At 46.2% G+C, this 18,908-nt stretch overlaps 1 long non-coding RNA gene across 1 annotated transcript in view; it reads right to left on the bottom strand.

Annotated features, from left to right (window-relative positions):
• Window positions 1-243: 243 nt before the first annotated feature.
• The window catches only part of LOC129405832 (uncharacterized), a 29,207-nt gene continuing 10,542 nt past the window's right edge, over window positions 244-18,908 (bottom strand). Inside the window, exons 2-4 of the long non-coding RNA XR_008630784.1 lie at window positions 5,835-5,928; window positions 4,315-4,371; window positions 244-1,410 (exon numbers count right to left, since the gene is read on the bottom strand). This is a non-coding gene — a long non-coding RNA (uncharacterized LOC129405832). The remainder of the gene's footprint in view (window positions 1,411-4,314; window positions 4,372-5,834; window positions 5,929-18,908) is intronic.

Genomic DNA, 18,908 nt, shown 5'->3' on the forward strand with positions numbered 1-18,908 from the left:
TTACAGTACTGTCTCTCCGGTCCCATAAATTACTTTTTTTTTTATTTTTTATTTTTTTAATTTTATTGAATCACCATGTGGAGGGTTACATAGTTCTCAGGATTATGTCGGTTATACAATTCTCAAACACCCTTCCCTTCACCAGTGCCCATCTTCCATCACCAACCCCCCCAGTATACCTGCCGCCCCCTCCCACCTCCCCAGTCCCCACCCTTGTACTTGATAAGTTTCACTTCGTTTATGCCTTATCTCGATTACATTCCATGTTTCAACACACAACTCACTACCATTGTTGGGGTTTCCCCCCAAAAAGAAAAGCAGTCCTATTGCCAAGGAGGCATTTGATAGTTCTCCACTACTAAGAATATAGAGATATTAAGTCCCGCTGTTTGTTACATAACTTTTCTTTTTCCCCCTTGCCCCGCGCCACCGAGTTCACGCCTGTTTAGTAATCGCCACGCTGCCTGACAAGGGAAAAAAAAACGAAAACAAAAAACGAAAAGGATGGTTATTTCCCGTCATCAGCAGACGTGGGGCTCTGGCTTAGTTGATAGACTAGTAGGGTGTCTGCAAGCAGTTTCTGGAACCGAAGGTCTTGCGCTGGTATCGGCTCCGGCTCAAGATTCCACCAGCGTCCCACTGTTCCATGTACATAATTTTTCCCCTTATATCCCATTCCCACGCCACCAGGTCTGTTTGCTTAATGGACATCACATTGTAGTTGACGACACGCCGCGTTTCTTCCCGAGAAAGAAGAAAATTTCTTCTCAGCTGGCGTAGGGATATAGCTTAGTTTAGTCTAGAGAGATGGCTACCACTTTGATTGCCTTCAATATTTCAGCAACAGACTTACTATTCTTGTTAGGATCTCCCACAAAAGTCCGACCCATTAAAAGCGAACCATTACATATTGCTGATGCTAAGATGACATTAGGTTGCGCGGCCGCTACCTCGGCCGCGCAGTTTTGGGTTTCTGTATAAAGTCCAGGGAAAGTACAACCAGAAATAACATCACTACAAACTTTTACCCTTTTATGGTGCTCATAAGATGGAGAAGTCCTGCGCTGTGTTCAGGAGGGAGGAGTTGAGAGAGAGAGACAGGTTAAAAGAATTGGGGGATGCCCGGTTCCCACTGTTTCAGCGCACCGTGGGGTCTCTGGTCCCATGCCGGAATTAGTTCAGTGGGCTGCCTGGAGTCCAAGGGCGCTCCCTTGGGCTCTTCCATCATGCTCGCTCCGCAGCCGGATCCAAAGGGAAGCACACGTGGGGGAGGTGGGTTTAAATATCTATCTGCGGTGGGCGGGGGTCGCCGCCCCCGCCCCCTGGGGTCTCCCGCAAGCGTGCGAAAGCGTCCTGTTTCAGCTGGATCGCCGGCTCCATTTTGCGCTCAGGAAAACCGCGGATCCTGCGCTGTGCTCAGGAGGGAGGAGTTGAGAGAGAGAGACAGGTTAAAAGAATTGGGGGATGCCCGGTTCCCACTGTTTCAGCGCACCGTGGGGTCTCTGGTCCCATGCCGGAATTAGTTCAGTGGGCTGCCTGGAGTCCAAGGGCGCTCCCTTGGGCTCTTCCATCATGCTCGCTCCGCAGCCGGATCCAAAGGGCCATAAATAACTTTTTAATGGAGGTCAGGGTGAGAGCTCAAGTGGTGGTGCACCCACTGAGCATATGCAAGGTCCCGAGGTCAGTCTCTGACACTGCATGGCACCCAAGCAGTGCTGGGTATCCTAAGAAGTTGGTTGGTTTGGGTCAGGTTGAGTTCTATTCAGAGTAGAGTATACTAATGTCTATTTACCCAGGACACATAGACTGTCTGAGTGCTGCCAGGTGTGACCTTACTGCAAAATTAAAAAGGACTGTGGATGTGACTCAGTGGTAGAGTACCTGTCCTGCATGTGTGAGATCCTGTGTTCAGTCCCCAGAACCACACACATTCACACACGCACACAGAGAGAGAGAGAGAGAGAGAGAGAGTATGAAAAGATCACTAGCTGAGTCACTACCATTGGGTCAGCATCAGTTTCCTGGTTTTGCTCATACACTCTGGTTCTGTCATGTTATCACTGGGGGAAGCCCATACAGTGGCCCTGCATAACTAATGTCTATATGTTGGGTGTCAGTGATGTTTTCTAAATAAAATCTTTTTGATAAAGCACAAATGAGTCTGTGATCACATGATGCTGACATCCAAGGACAGTAGATACAAGGGCCAGGGGGATTGCCCCATAGCTGGAAGCCTGCTTCATGAGTGGAGGGAAGAAAGCAGATGGAATAGAGAAGGGATCACTAAGAAAATGATGGCTGGAGGAACCAGTTGAATGGGAGATGCATGCCAAAAGTAGATAATGGACCAAACATGATGACCTCTCAGTGTCTGTGTTGCAAGCCATAATGCCCAAAAGTAGAGAGAGAGAGTATGGGGAATATTGTCTGACATAGAGGCAGGGGGAGGGTGGGAAAGGGGGGGTATACCCGGGATATTGGTGGTGGGGAATGTGCACTGGTGGAGGGATGGGTGTTTGATCATTGTGAGATTGTAACCCAAACATGAAAGCTTGTAACTATCTCACGGTGATTCAATAAAATTTAAAAAATTAAAGAAAAAAGAATCTGTGAATTCATGGCTCTAGAAATCAGGAGAGTAGTCACCCTGCGGGGGGGGGGGGGCTGAAGTGGCTGTGAGGGACCCCCAGGAGCTTGCTGTGAGCGGTCACGGTCTGTTTCTCAACTGGAGACAAACTATAGTAGTGTGCTTGTTTGACAAAAGTTCAAAACGCTGGATACTTAGGTGAGATAGCACAGTGGGTAGGGTGTTTGCCTTGCATGCAGCTGACCTGGGTTCAATTCCTCTGCCCCTCTCGGAGAGCCCGGCAAGCTACCGAGAGTATCCCACCTATACGGCAGAGCCTGGCAAGCTCCCCGTGGCATATTCAATATGCCAAAATCTGTAACAATAAGCCTCACAAAGGAGACGTTACTGGTGCCCACTTGAGCAAATTGATTTAACAACGGGACAACAGTGCTACAGTGCTACATTTAAATAAAAGTTAAGCAGCCAGAGCAATAGTACAGTGAGAAAGGCACATGCCTTGCCTGCAGTCAACACAGAGTCACTCCCCAGCACCTTATATGGTTCTCCAAGCACCACCAGGAGTGGCCCCTGAGCACAGAGCAAGCACTGAGCGCACAGCCAAGTAGGACACCTCCCCGCATCAAAAAAGGTAAAAGTGTAAAGTGATGATGTGCTCCTAAGCATCGGGCCAAGGTCCAGAACAGGAAGATGCTCCTGTCCCCACAAGCTGTGACCATGTCCTCCCTTTTCTCCCAAAGCATCAGTGTGGGTTGCCCCGACCTCTGATGTGGAGACACTCTCAGGAGGAAGTGTCTTTGCCCATAGAACCGCAGGCGGAGTGCTCCACGAAGATGCTGGGGAATAACAGTATCTTCTAGCAGGGAAATATATCCCAGTACCAAGTTTAACACACCCCAGTCATTCCTTTGATTTTCTGGATAAAACAAAAATGTATTTCACTGGGAAAAAAACCCAGAAGACCCTGAAAATGTTAAAGACATTATTTTCCTTTTTAGATTTTTGACCACACCTAGGGTTCTCAGAGCTCACTTCTGGCTCAGTGCTCAGGAATCATTCCTGGTGGGGCTCAGGAAACTATATGGGGTTCTACTGCGTACCGTGCAACTGCCTTAACTCCTGTACTCACCAGTCCCATTACACAATTCCTATTTGTTTGTTTGTTTGTTTTCATTTGGGTATATAACCAGTGGTGCTCAGGTGTTACTCTTGGCTCTGTACTTAAGAATTACTCCTGGTAGGGCTAGAGTGATAGCACAGTGGGTAGGGCATTTGCCTTGCACGCAGCCGACCTGGGTTCGAATTCCAGCATCCCATAGGGTCCCCTGAGCACCACCAGGGGTAATTCCTGAGTGCATGAACCAGGAATGACCCTTGTGCATTGCCGGGTGTGACCCAAAAAGCAAAAAAAAAAAAGAAAGAAAGAAAGAAAGAAAGAATTACTCCTGGTAGACTCAGGAGACCATATGGGATGCCAGGGATCAAAGCCAGGTTGGCCGCATGCAAGGTGAGCACCTTACCCGCTGTACAATCTCTCCAGCACACCTCATCCCATCCATACCCCTGGTTAAGCAATTCTTAGCAATATGACTTAAAATCTGCGGCTTTAAAAAACTTTCCACAAGTTACAAAAGTTGTGCTGTGATTTTGCCAAGTCTAGTCAGGGATCGAGCATTTGAGCCTGTTTGATAATCCATATGACACTTGATAATCCATATGACACTCACCTGTAATGAGTTCTGTAAAGGGCCTTGAATTATCCTTAATTCACAATGGAAAACACTCTGGAGAGACAAAGGAATGGAATTGTTCAAATGCAGGTGATGCTACAGAATTGCAGGCACTTAGGTTGTACTGTTGCATTGTGGTTACCATCCCTACAAAGGCAGCCTTGCTTGCCAGTTTGGCATCTAATGACTTTACACAAAGCAGCATTAATAATACCTCTAAAGGGTCCCTTGAGAATCACTTTGACACCTTTAGTCTGTCAGCCACGTTGGGGTGTGTGCTCATTTTGAATGAGATCAGAGTAAGACTGCAAATAAAGCCGCGCTTCTCTGGAACCCCGGGTTCTGCTAGGCAGTTAGTGTATCAATTACAGGATGAAAAATGACATACCATAATCCTCTCCCCTAAAGAATCCTCAGATCAGAGAACCATCATATGCTCTTGTGCAGATGAGACAAAAATGTTCAGTGTGTTAGCCTTTCAACTAAGGGAGTCTTCGTTACAATGCGGGAAACGTGATTTAAAACAGTTGGCCTTGGACACTTTGGACGATACCACCGGCCCCTGTTGTAACTCAATTCCGGTATATGCAGTGCAATTCAGAGATGCCCAAAATAGATTTTTCTTTAGTATTCTCCAGAATTCTGGTCTTGATTCAAAGTCTCCAAAGAAATAGAAGAGGGCATGGAGACTCATTCCCTAACTCTTCTCGGTGGAATAAAACAGCCTCTGAATAAACTGGTGCTAGCTGCTTAGGCCTTCAAGGTACTCCCCAAGCTTGCACCCTTACCTTTCTGCTCCTGAGTGCTGCAGGGGCTCTAAGGGGAGAGAGAGCTCTGGAGGAAGAGCTCAATCCCCCTCATCCCTGGACATGAGGTCCATCATCCCACATCACCTGCATTGCTGGTCGCATGTGCTGGCAACTCAGGCAAATCACTACTTTCGGGGTAATGATTCCCCTTGTCCTGCTCTGGGGATCCTGCTCTCAGGGCTGAGACAATGAGACTCAGCTACAACTTCCACCTGGACCCCCAGCTTTGTGCCTCCCTCGTAGCCTCTTGTTTTGGGAGGCCTCTTACCCCTAGACAATGGGAATCCCCAACTTCCAGGCAAAGGCACCTTATTCATTTGCCATCATCATGTAGATAGATGCTTCTGGAACTCTTTCATAGGCCTTCAGGGCTACTTGGTAACACCAGCATAGATACATCACACAACATCAGGGCAGGGCTGGGAAAAAACTACAACAGCAGCATAAATATTTGCAGCATTACCTAGGGTGTGTATGTGGAGGAGGGGGCTTCCTTTGGGATGTCTGTGATCTTTCTGTTTACCCGTGTCCTTGGCCTAAGGCTGCATCCTGATCTCCCTTCATCCTCTCATCCTTCCCTAGTACCTGAAGAGCTCTCTGCTTCCCCTTCTGTTCTGACAGGACTTCTCGACATCTTTACCTCCCCCTTTCCTTTTCCAACCCCACAGCTTGAAGGCTAATGGCAGGAAAGGGGGAAAACACACAAACCTCTTAGATTTGAAAATACATCAATGTGTTGGAGGCATGGCTCAGCGGTAGAGCCAAGCTCATACATGTAAGGCACTGGGTTTGATCCACTGTGCTACAGAAAGAAAGAAAAAAGATAATTAAATATGGTCTTCGACAAATGATTCTGACAAAGATTCCCATGAACTTTCAGCTAAAAGAAAAATAGCCAAATCTCAAAGAACCACAATCCTGTTTACCTTTGCCAATCCTTTGCAAATTTCTAGATTCTTCTCCCAAAGGCTGGACAATGAGCAGCTTATGTGGGGCTTCCCAATTATACTGATCTGGTTTATGGGCATTAATTTTCATATACTATAATATATAGACTTAGTACTACTGAATCCTAAGATATTAGAATCATAAATGTGAGTAAAACATCCTTTGACACAAAGGTTCAAACCCCAAAAGCTCAATTTGACATACACAACACTCTCTCATGCCCTTTATTGAACCCAGGGATGTTCTGATATTTATTAGTGCAACAGATTTTGTTCTTAAAGCTGCTCATCCAACTGAAGACTGAGAAATTTGTTAAGTGTAATTGGGTATGACTGGGAGTGGAGACTATACTTGAGATCTCGCCTCTGTTGTCATGATACACACGCGTGATGCAGCAGTTGTACCTGTGAACCCAGAGTCTATATTTTGACCCTATAATAATATATGTTTCTTTCTCTCACTAAATACTTTGACAGAGGACCAGAGCCCCCTGTTAAACAAATGGGGTAGGGCGTTTGTTTGCATTGCACACAGTCAACCTGGGTTTGATTCACAATGTCTCATATGGTCCCCTGAGCACCGCCAGGAGTAATTCCTGAGCACAGAGCCAGGAGTAACCCCTGGGCATCACCAGGTGTGACTCAAAAGCAAACGATAATAAATAAATAAATAAATACTTTAACAGGTTTAATATGTGCAGCCAATTATGGCACTATCTCTGACAAGATTATTTCTCACCACATCCTCCTCATAAATGCAACATCCTCCAACCTCCTTCCATCTCTCCTTGCATTTCTTTGCAAGGGACAAGCCCAGGTAGACATTGAAGTTGCCCTCACTTGGGAGGAGAAGAATGTCCTAAGATCACTGACTAGATGGTCATCAGACCCTTAGCCACTCAAGAACAAGACTGGGTCATTATTGTTCTGTGCCTTCCTTCCCTTGAAATGCCTCAGAGAAGAGACAGCTAGTGTTCATTAAGAATTTATATGCTGGGGCTGGAGTGATAGCACAGCGGGTAGGGCGTTTGCCTTGCATGTGGCTGACCCGGGTTCAATTTCTAGCATCCCATAAGGTCCCCTGAGCACCGCCAGGAGTAATTCCTGAGTGCAGAGCCAGGAGTAACCCCTGTGCGTCGCCAGGTGTGACCCAAAAAGCAAAAAAAAAAAATAAATAAATAATTTATATGCCAAGGACTTTACATCTATTTTTCCCAGTTAATTCTTGCAAGTCTTTGGGGTTCGTGCTACCAGGATCCCTGTTTTATAGCTGAGTAATAGGAGGCTCAAAGAAGATAAGTAGCCCACTGGAAATCACGCAGCCACCAAATAATAAAGCCATGATTTGACTCTTAAATTCTATTGCTTATTAAAATAGGGTTATAGCCTCCACATTCACAGCTGTGCGACATCTCTTACCTCACACCAAGAGTAGTGCACCAGATTTGATGGGATTTAATCTTTTAAACCAATCTTAAGAAGGCAACCAATCCTAGAGGGGGAAAATTTATATATATATATATATAATGTATAGTATATATATATATATATATACATATATGTATATATGCACACAAGACTCAACCTTTAACAACAAGTTAGTAATTTCTTATAGACAGGTTTAATGGACCCTGGGTAAAATACAACAATCTTCACACACTTTCCTCTAAGGAAACTTTTAAAAATTATTTTCAGCAGTTTATTCATAACAAATAATACAAAATAAATTATTTCAGTTCTGCTTTGGGACAGGGGTTGTAGTTCAGGATGGAAACATCCGAAATATGGCTGTGGGAAGGTATAATGGTGGTGGGATTGGTATTTGAATATTAGATGTAAACAAATATTGTGAACTACTTTTTAAAAATAAAATTAAATTAATAAAATAGGGGCATATTAAAATTAGACCTTCTTTTTCACTGCAGTAAAGTTGACAAGTGAGCAGGCTAGAGCTCAAGTCCAGATCTTACCCAACTCCAGACCTTTGTTCTTCCCACTAAGGAAGAAGGAAGAAGCCTGGAACGGAGTGTGTGAGAGGAGCACACGTTCAGATGGTCACAGATGGAGTTTGCCTGGAAATAGAAATAGGAAGGTGTGCGGAGAGTTCACCAGAATTGCTTCAGCTAACAAGATGGTGGGTTTTACTGATCAGAGAATAAGGAACTCTTCACCCGTGAGAGTCGAGTATTGTGAGGCCTCAGTGGTGATACTGGCCAATTAGCAGCCGATAAAAGGATTACTCTGTAACACGACCAATCAAAGACTCAAAGCCGGAGCAAGGCCTCAGAGTGAGGAACTTGCGCCTTGGAGAGGTCATGTGACTTCCTAATGGCCCTCGGCCACTCTGGGCTCAAACTGGCGCCAGCGTTCCAGGAAATAGGTCTGCGGCCATTCCCTTGCCAGCAGTCACTGCCATCATGCCTTTGTTCAGAGATTAGCCATGAGGTCAACCGTTTTAGTGACTCACCTCATGCAAATGAGGAGGCCGTGTCAGGCCTTACTGTTTCACTGTAAGCATTTAAATCAATTTTCCCCCTCGGTTAGATTCCTCGTTTGTTTTAGACAGAGGCTTAGCTGTGGCTGGAATATCAGTGCCAAAGACACTGCCAGGTAAAAGAGTGTCCACTTCTCCCCTTCCCAAATGCCAGGCCTGGATTCCGTGATCAGTGAAACTGGCTCACTGAAACTATGGCCAGAAGTCACAGCTCGCTTCACCCCCACTGCCCAGGGAAGCCATCTCCCAGGCCGGAAGTACATGTGGTGGCAGAGTAGCACATCCTGGAACACCACGACGAGTAACAATCGTCTCATGTGGGTCTCATGGTGTTGATGTAGGCAGGTAGGTTAGGGAAGGCTCCCACACACACACAGCGCCCCCCACATCATGGCAATGAAATTTCTGGGAAGAAATAAAGCCACCGGTCCTAAGTCTAACCCACTTTGTGGATACAGAAAGCAAGACCTGATTAGACCTTCTCCAGCAGCCCACCCTGAGGAGACCGGACCCCCTCCCTACAGAAAAGGCCTTGAGGAAATTACTCACGATCACAAATTAATCACCGATTCCCGTTAATCACCGATTTCTCAAGCGGGCTCAGTAACCTCTCATTTCGTCCTTTCCCTGAGATCTTAGAAGTCTATCTCGACTCGGCCCTCCTAATGATGTCTCTTTCAGGGTCAAGGGAATGAGATCCAGCTTGTTACTGGATTTAGCATATGAATACACCATGGGAAGCTTGCAAGGCTATCCCATGTGGGCAGGAAACTCTCAGAAGATTGCCAGTTTCTCCCAAAGGGAGAAGTAGGCTACAAGATATCCCTTCTGGGAGCTCGCTTTTAAGTCTCTCTCTGGATGTTGGCCATTGATGGGATTACACACACCTGGGTTCCCCTGCCAGTACCTTCATGCATGAGGCCTATCCGAACATGTGGAGAGGGGCCTCGAGCATGGCTGTAGCTAGGTTCTGGTGGTCTTTGGCTGCCTGGAGCTCTGCTCGGGGTGGGGAGGGAAACTGGAGCCCATCCCTCCGAGGGGCCCCGGGAAGACAGCCAGGCAAGAGGAAATTACTCAGAACCCTCAATTCCTCCCTTTAATTTGATTATCCAGCAGGAACAAAGGTCAAGGAAAGGAGTTTCAAAGAAGAGCACTTCCAACTCTACCCACTTAGCAACTACCCTAGGAATGGACTCTTACCTAACTAGAAAGCCCCACCTGGGGGCGGCTTGGAGAAACCCTACAAAAGCCACCTTGAACAAAGGGAGGGCATGCATGTGCTACCTGAGCCCATGTGCTGCTTGTGCCTACATGGCTGAGCACATGTGGTGCCCAAGCACATGTGTTGCCTGCATTCTCCCTTAAGCACATTACTCTCTCTCTCTCTTGCTTTTCCTCGCTCCTCACCTTCAAAAATTTACAAATAAATTCTGTTCTACCTCACTGCTCGTCTACTGCTGAAATTCTTTTCTACTAGGCGAGACAAGAACCCTGAAATGCTGAGTCTCAAGGTGGCAGAAGTGCATTAGGAGAAAGTGACCATCTCTCTCTCTCCTCCCCATCTCATATAAGCCACCCATGAGGCCCACTGACATCAGTGTGATGCTTCTTCTTGAATAGAAACTTCAAGAACTGCAAGAACTCTGGAGATTTTATAGGTGCCAAAACTCCGGGAATGAAAAAGAGGTCTCCTGGCTGCTGAATCCAGAACTGACTTTCCGTCTGAATTTCTTTCCTGCTTCACCTCCATGTGTCTGCCACAGGCACCACCACCTTTGCGCTCATGCACCACTTGGGATGTTCCCGATGCACGCAGTCTTCCAGACCCTGGCCCCTGCCTTGGTTTAGGTCATCCTGGAAGTTGAGCATGAAGCAAGGATTCCTGGGAGGCAGTCTATTCAGAAGCAATCCCAAAAGACAAAAGAGAATAGGAAAGGGTGACTGGGGAAATAGAAAATGATGAAGATGTCTGTCCTCGTGCCCGTATGCACAGGGAGTTCCATCTGCTAGAACTCATAGCAGGTTATTGAATATCTCTGGGAAGTTTCCACCAGACAGCTAATAGCTGTAGATTTCTCTACCATCTCCTTCCCTCCCAGTTGAAAATCATTCCCCGGGAGGTGAGCTCTATTGTGTTTCCAGTAGCTGTGGGCAAGTTCCTATAGAATTCTTATAATCAGAATTCTAAGTCAGTGCTTGGGGAGACTCTGGCTGCTGTTTCAGGATCTGATGTTGTTGGTGGGCTTATGTCAGGCTGGGAGGAGAGAGACGGTCACTTTCTCCTAATCCATTCTGCCACCTCGAGACCCAGCTGGGAAGACTAGGATTGATAAAGTATGTGATGAGCCACCCTGCTCTGCACGGGCTAAAGCCCTGCCAGCCCCACCAGGTTTACCCAGAGTTACCGGGTTCTTGTCTTGCCTCGCGGAAAAGAATTTCAGGAGTAGAGAAGCAATGAAGTAGAACAGATTTTATTTGAAGGGTTTTGAAAGTGTGGAGGGGAAGGAGAGAGAAAGATTAATGCACTCAAGGGAGAACACGGGCTTCTCCAAGGGTGGAGAGAACCTTGAATAGGCTTTTTGGGACTGGCTTTTTTATGGATATCTTCTCAGGTTGTCTTGATCTGGAATGTTCTGGAGTCTTCTTTTTTTTTTCTTTTTTCTTTTTTTTTTTTTTAGGTCACACCCGGCAATGCACAGGGGTTACTCCTGGCTCTGCACTCAGGAATTACTTCTGGCACAGCTCAGGGGACCATATGGGATGCTGGGAATCAAACCTGGGTCGGCCGCGTGCAAGGCAAACGCCCTACCCGCTGTGCTATCGCTCCAGCCCCTAAGGTCTTATCAGGTCTTCTTTTCTGTATCCACAGGAGGGTCAACCTTAAAACTTTCACTTCCCAGAAAATTCAGGTAACTTTATTTCCTAGACTTTTCATTGTCAGGGGCCTTTCCCTGTCTCCCTGCCTACATCAGTTCGACACTGACAATGAGCCTGAGCTCACAGAGAATCACCCATTCCAGAACCTGTTTTTGACAGAAGAGGTGGGCCACGGGCTGGTGGTGCAGCTCACAGACTGCATACACTGGCTACAGCCTTCCTGAGCAATTTTGATAAGCACTGAGAGAGAAATGGAAAAATAAATGGACCATGAAATGTGAGCCAATCTACTTCATCTACACTGAAATATAGCCCTACTTCTATCTGAAAGATATTGGGGAAGTAGTGTACTGATTATTTTGCAGAGGAAGAAACTCCAGCCCTGCTAGGATCATCCTGGTGGCACTCAGGGGACCTGGTGATGTTCAGGGCATCTCATGCTTGGTGTGTACCTTAACCCTTATATTTCCTGGCCCTATAACTGACTTTGGAATGTGATGCTTTTGGATTCAACTCCCAGTGCAGTCAGTTTAAACAAGAAGTGTGAACCAGTCTGCACTGTAGCCCTGTTCATTCCCTTGTTCATTGATTTGCTCGAGCGGGCACCAGTAATATCTCCATTGTGAGACTTGTTATTGTTTTTCGCATATCAAATATGCTACGGGTAGCTTGCCAGGCTCTGCTCTGTGGGCGGGATACTCTCGATAGTTTGCCGGGCTCTCTGAGAGAGATGGAGGAATCGAACCCAGATCAGCCACGTGCAAGGCAAATGCCCTACCCACTGTGCTATGGCTCCAGTCCGTGAACCAATCTACCTCAACAAAAAGGTGTAGCTTCAGTGTTCTCTAGTGCATAATATGTCCTCTAGTGCCTTATCTTATAGAACAATGGTGTTCAAAGCCCTTGGGCCCTCAGAAGCCCTTTCTCCAACGATGGCAACTTCCGGAAGGGCTAACACATCGTGGACTCCAGCAGAGACCCATGCTGGGAGCACCTTGAGTTCCAGGCTGTCTCTGGGTAACAGCAGCCAACTCATTTTCTCTAGGCTTGAACCACGTAATGTCCTGACACTTCAAAACCCAAGACCAGGGAGCCATCTGGTCTCTGAGATCCTCACCCTCAGATGTATAACAGAACTATTTCTTGTCCTAGAAATTTGAAGGGGATCCAAAAGAAGCAGGTATAATTTAGAAGGTAAAGTACGTTTTTTTTTTAAATCAAATAATGTGGGTAATTAGACTTTGGAAAATTACCTTGACCTTTTCCTCAACATACGTAGAGAAAAATATAGGCTTTTCTCCATGAATCTTTCTGTTCCAGGGTCTGGGCTGATATAGCTGTGGGTGAAGCAATGGCCTTTGGGTAGATGCTCTAAGAACCAGATTTAAATTCTAGAGATGAGTACCCTGTGGGTAAAACCCAACCATCTATGTACCTCATGAGCTTAAAAGTTTTGCCATGTCCACGCTCTCCGCCCAGATAAGATCTGGAGCTGCTGCACGCAAAACGAACCCTCTGCTCCTAAAGACTAGGGTTTTAGGACAAGAGGTCTTCTAACCCATTTTGGCACCAGAGCAGCTTCTTACAGAAATGCATCTAGACTGTGAACTGAGCTAAAATATCAGAAATCCAAAACCGCGCAGTCCGAGAACTCATAGAGTCTTTATCTCAGCAATGAAAAGAAATTATTAAATGATGCTTTTTCAGCAGGTCTGATTGTTGGGGGGGAAATTCCAAACAATAATAGTGAGTTCTCTATTGAAATATTGAATGTATTCAAAGTATAGAGAGAATAAAGTGAAGATCATTAGCTACTTAGGTGGGGGGTGGGTGGAAGGCAGGTATATTGGGATTCTTGGTGGTGGAACATGTGCACAGGTGAAAGGATGGGGGTTTAATCATTATATTACTGAGACCTAAGCCTGAAAGCTTTGTATTTTCTTCATGGTGATTCAATAAAATAAAAATTAAAAAAAAAGTTTTGCCATGTCTGGGAGACATTTAAAAAATCTTATTTATTGGTTTATTTCAATTATTCCCATACTTTTATACCGATTACTCAAACTTCCAACTCTAAATAACCTGAAATTTAACTTCAATCTAGGTTAAAAGGATCACATACTTTTGTTCAAAAATGTTCTTCCCTTGAAAGGAACTCTCATTCATTGTTGATGGGAATGCTGACTGGTCCATCCTTTTTGGAAAACAATATGGACATTCCTCCAAAAACTAGAAATTGAATTTTCATATGACCCAGCAATAACACTCCCGGGAATATATCCAGAGATGCAAAAAAAAAAAACAGTAGCAATGACATCTGCACTTGTATGTTTATTGCAGCACTGTTCACAATAGCCAGAATCTGGGAAAAAAACTATGTTTACAAGAACAGATGACTGGTTAAAGAAACTCTGGTACAGTGGTTGGAGGAACTGCTCGGGATGGGAGATGCGTGCTGAAAGTAGACTATAGATTGAACACGATGGCCACTCAATACCTCTATTGCAAACCACAACACCCAAAAGGAGAGAGAGAACAAAAGGGAATGCCCTGCCACGAGGCAGGGTGGGGTGGGGGGGATGGGATTGCGAGGTGGGAGGGATACTGGGATTATCGGTGGTGGAGAATGGGCACTGGTGGAGGGATGGGTTCTTGAGCATTGTATGACTGAAACACAAGCACAAAAATATGTAAATCTGTAACTGTACCATCCTGGTGATTCACTAATAAAAAAAAAGAAAAAAAACAAAGACGGGCTTCTCTGGAAAAAAAAATAAAATATTTAGAAAGAAAGAGAGAGAGAGAAAGAAAGAAAAGAAAGGAAGAAAGAAAGAACCTTGGTACATCTACACAATAGAATACTACGCAGCTGTTAGAAGAGATGAAATCATGAAATTTGCATAATATGTGGATGGACATAAAGAGTATCATGCTAAGTGAAATTAGTCAGAAAGAGAAGGACAGACATAGAATGACAGCACTCATTTGTGGAACATTAAGTAGCATAATCTGAGACTAACACCAAAGGATAGTAGAGATAAGGGCCAGAAGGGTCACACCATGCTTTAGAAACCGGCAACACGCGCTGGGGGAAAAGGCAGTTGGGATGGAGAAGGAACCACTAAGTAAATGATGACTGGGAGGATTGCCTGGGGTGGGAGATGTGTGCTGAAAGTAGATCAAGGACCAAACACCATCACCTCTTAGTATCTGTATTGCAAATCATAATGCCCAAAGTTAGAGAGGGAGTGTGAAGGATGGTACCTGCCACAGAAGCAGGGAGTGGGATGGGGTGGGGGTGGCAGGAAGGACACTGGGAACAATGGTGGTGGAAAATATGCACTGGTGGAGGGATGGGTGCTCGAGCATTGTATGACGGAAAATTAAGCATGCAAATTTCTAACGGTATCTCCCGGTGATCCAGTAAAACTTATTTTAAAAAACGTTCTTCCCTTAACTTCCCCTACCCTGAGGGTCTGTGGATGGGCAGGATCCCCATTATCTGAGGACGTCTGCTATAGGAGGAGTCAGCAAAAGAACTGGGGCAGGAAGCAGAGCTCTATTGGGGTGTAGTTCCTTGGGGGTATGCTAGCCACTAGCAGGCTGTGTGGTCACGGGTGGATGCTGCATTTCTCTGAGCCCAGTTTCCTTCTCTTAAAATTAGGAAGTGATCCTCGGGTGCTTAGGCAGTGGTCCCTGGGGAGGCAGGATTTTCTGAGCCCCACCATGGCGTCCGTAGCTTGGCTAGGAGCTCCCGCAGGGCAGGATCACGTTGCCCCAGATTCCAGGACTGGCTGCTGCACAGACCCAGGATCGGGTGACAGATCCATCCAGCCTGGACAGGCTCAGCCTCTCGGCTACAGTCACAGCCATGGGGGCTGGAAAACCAGAGCTAATGCAAGCCAGCTGGAGGCCAGGACAAGATTGATGAAGGACAGGCAGAATTTGGCCAGAGTGAGGGAGTAGGGAGGGAGGGGATATCGGAGTATAATTAGTCCTGCCTACTTCCCAAAGTCCCCCCAAGCCCACATAAACCTCATTAATTGGGAACCCCCAGTGGGGAGTTCTTGCTCATGACCCAGAGAAGGAAGGTCTTGTTAGGAGTTAATTAGTAGTGAAAGTACCAATGGGGAAACATGTTTAAACTATTAAATGACTGAGCACCTGTTTACCTATAAACAAATGATATGTCAATTATTTGACCATCAAAGCAGAGACCCTAAGATAGTGGTTACTAACCTCGGGTTGATCTCTGAGGTCACCCAGAAGCCTTGTTAAACATCAGTCTCCAATGCAGTGATCCTAACGGGTAAGTCGGAGGGAGAAACAGCACCCTAAGCTAGCCTCTAGGTCTCTGGCTACCTGTGCCTGCAAGCAAGAAGTAACAGCACAACTCTTACTGCTCTTTCTCTATATTTATTTGGTCTTGATGTACACCAAGACAGTGTTTGGCTTTTAGAAGACATCGTCTCTCTTTAATCCTTTTAGCAGTCATTGATGGGAGGCATTGTTATCAGTTGTCTACAGAAATGCGGTTAGTGAACTTGAGAAGAAATAGTCCTAAGTAGAAGAGGTTATAGTTGATCCCAGACATTGATTCCAGACTTGAATTTTTACTCTATCATTCTTAGTGATTCCCAAACCTTATGTTCTTGGTCTTGGTCTAGCTAAGGCCAAGAACCTCTACTAAGTTTTCAAATTACACCTAGTGTGATTCAAACTACTGCTCATTATAGCGCTGTCGTCCTGTTGTTCATCAATTTGCTCAAGCGGGCACCAGTAACGTCTCAATTGTGAGATTTGTTGTTACTATTTTTGGCATATGGAATACGCCACGGGGAGCTTGCCAGGCTCCGCCATAAGGGGAGGATATTTTTGGTAGCTTACCTAGCTCTCTGAGAGGGACGAAGGACTCGAACCTGGGTTGGCTCTGTGCAAGGCAAATGCCCTACCCGCTGTGCTTTTGCTCCAGTCCACTGCTCATTATACAGATGGGAAAACCAAGTCTGCAAAAGGAGACTGCTTCAAAAAATCCAGATTTATAGTCCCATTTTCACAGGCTGGAGTGATAGCAGGGCTGGAGTGATAGCACAGCGGTTGGGCTTTCGCCTTTCATGTGGCCGACCCGTGTTTGATTCCTCTGCCCCTCTCAGAGAGCCCGGCAAGCTACCAAAGAGTATGGAGCCTGCACGGCAGAGCCTGGCAAGCTACCCATGTGTATTGGATATGCCAAAAACAATAATAATAAGTCTCTCAATGAGAGATGTTACTGGTGCTCGCTCGAATAAATCGATGAGCAACGGGAAGATGATAATGATGATGATTTATTTTTTATTACAGAAGGCTCTTGCCTGGAATCATGGTCTATAATGGCAGTATTCAACTTTTCACACTGGTGGGCTGGCACCAGTTTGGATGAGCAATTTGAAAAACCGCTGGGCTAGGGGAAGGAAGAGTTGATGGTCTCCAGAGCATCCAGGTCAACATGTATGCCCTGGCATTGAAGAGGAAGACTAAGTTATCAGTACTGGATTTTGACTGCAGCCGGATATTGACCCCCAGTATGACCTGAGACAAGGCACTGAACCTCTGTGAGTCTGTTTCCTCGTGTCAGCGGAAGTGCTGTGCCCTGCCTTGTGAGTGGAGGGAAAGAGAAAATACAGCACTACCATGATTCCAGGCATTGCTCCCACAGACGTGGAGTAGCTTTGACTTTAGGGAACCTCTCACACAATTATGTAGCAACTTTGGGCTTGATGAGAGGGCCCCGGGGTTGATCTAGTCCTTTCTGGGCTGCAGGAGACTAAGAAAACGCTTCTTAACTTTCTCCAGGAAGCGGGCAAGAGGGTTGACCAGAGAGTCAGCCTCTTGACCCTCATGGTAACTCCTGAACTTGACCTTACTGGCCAGGCCAGCCTTGCGACCCTATCCCGCAGACACAGGGCAGTTTCCTCCAGAGTCAGCCTCACCCTTGGGGCCCCATCCGGATGCCCGCCTGGTTCCTTTCCGGCCCTGGTGGAGGCAGGAGTCTCCCCCGCCTCCTGCTCACTCCTCGCTCCTCGGCCGCCAGCCCAGCAGCTGTTGCCTTAGATCAGTGTGGACCATCTAATCCCCTCTCTGGAGCCCTGGCCCCCTCCTCAGGCAGTAAATTAAGGAGGATGTAAGAACAGAGGGCACCAGCGTCAGCACAGCGGCATCCAAAACATCCTCCCCCACCCCGGGCCTGAGTCATAGGGCCCTGAATTGGCCCTTCTCTGCCTGGGGTGAGGGAGGAGGAGGCAGGGAGAACCCAGCCTGGGGGACGAGGAAAGCAAGTACTCAGAGAAGGGAGCTATAGAGAGGAACCAGTTGGGGCTTCTAGGGGTTCTAACTCGTAGGCCCTTCCTGTCCCTTTGGGTGAGACCCCTAAATCTATATGCTAAAGCTATGTAGGGAATGGATTCATATATCAGCTTCTTTGTAATGCTCTAATGCCCTAAACCCATCTCTTTCACATAGCACACTCACTCCTTATTCTAGTGTTTCTAGCCTGAAAATAGGTGAAGGATAGTTGAGTGACAAGAAAGAGTAAGAATCAGCCCAGTCTGGGCCTCCCGCCCCAAATCTCTATGTTGCAGTGGGAAAAGCATCCTTGCCTCCTGCCCTTGAGACCACAGTCTGCAGGAAGGACCTTAATATTCTTGTGTTTTTTGACATAAAAACATATTCAAGATACCATGTGTATGGACACATGTAATGTTCATACAAAGAACTTCCTGCTCAGACTTCAATGCACCAACACATGACAAAAAGGAGGAAAGGGGATAAAGACGGAGATAAAATTGATCTGACATCTACCAATATGAAATGGGAAAAAAAGACCAGTATAGGGTGATGCACAGCTCTTTGGGGGCATCAACTGCAAGGGGAGGGCACTGAGGACTAATGTGGTGAGTTCCAATGCAGAGAAAGATGATAGACCCCATGGACTTGCTAGGTTCGGCCAGCAAAGCCAACACCACCTGCATGAAGATGGAGAGATGATACTCATCCCTCAGAAAGAGGATGGAAATGTCTCAGGTGGACAAAGAAAATGGGTCTGTTCATGTTGCAATGTAATGGGACTGGGGGGTATTATGGTACGAGAAATAAGTCAGAGGGAAAAGGACAGATACAGGATGATCTCACTCATCTGTGGTATAGGGAGACACCAAAAAAAAGTTCGGGAGAGGGAATAGACATTATAAAATGATGACAAGCTTGGATTGCTAAACTCAGATTACCAAGCAGAGAGTAAAGAGTGGCGGGGGAGGTGGGTATGAAGAAGCAGACTAGAAGTAACATAAGGACATTGGTAGGTGGTCTTGCACACTTTAGTAATGGGGAGAAGCGGTTACTATCCATCAGAACCATAATCAATAATGATATTGTAAGCTTGCTACCTAAGCTATACTAATTTTAAAAATAAAAAGAAATGGGACTATT

Source organism: Sorex araneus, chromosome 6 (genome assembly GCF_027595985.1).
Source record: "Sorex araneus isolate mSorAra2 chromosome 6, mSorAra2.pri, whole genome shotgun sequence".
Classification (NCBI taxonomy): Eukaryota; Metazoa; Chordata; class Mammalia; order Eulipotyphla; family Soricidae; genus Sorex; species Sorex araneus.